General features: G+C 34.7%; 1 protein-coding gene across 1 annotated transcript in view; it reads right to left on the bottom strand.

The window, feature by feature from the left end:
• Positions 1-205: 205 nt before the first annotated feature.
• LOC106880004 (ribonuclease kappa) overlaps positions 206-401 on the bottom strand; it is a 7,416-nt gene continuing 7,220 nt past the window's right edge. The window contains exon 2 of the mRNA XM_014929790.3: positions 206-401. This exon is cut by the window's right edge and continues 653 nt beyond it. The gene's annotated coding sequence lies outside the window, so the exon portion shown is untranslated.

Here is a 401-nt window from a genome sequence, read left to right as displayed (position 1 = left end):
AGAATCCAGAACACCTTGAAGAGGAAGTAGTTCCTAATCTGTAAAGAGAAAGAAGGAAAAAAGAGGTAGGCCAGTAGTTGAGAAATGAGAAATGTGGAACCATGGTTCCACATGGTTCCACATGGATGGATGGAGAGAGGGGATGAAAGCTTTATGTTCCAGCTGGCATGAAGTGGAAAGAAGAACCAATATAAGTGTGGTATGATAAAGTTCAACAAATTTTATTTCAATATTAACAGGATCCCATTGCAAACAACAATTACAGAGAAAAATAAAATAACAGCATACACCCCCAGAGAAACAAAATATATATATGAAGTAAAAAGGGGTTTGGGGGTTACAAGAAATGCATTAAAATAATGCAAAGAATGTTTGTGTTTTTTTTTATTATCTTCTTTCAA

This window comes from Octopus bimaculoides, chromosome 11 (genome assembly GCF_046866305.1).
Source record: "Octopus bimaculoides isolate indiv1 chromosome 11, ASM4686630v1, whole genome shotgun sequence".
NCBI classification, from domain to species: Eukaryota; Metazoa; Mollusca; class Cephalopoda; order Octopoda; family Octopodidae; genus Octopus; species Octopus bimaculoides.
Note: the sequence above shows the minus strand (reverse complement) of the source record. Positions and strands in the feature narration are given on the sequence as shown.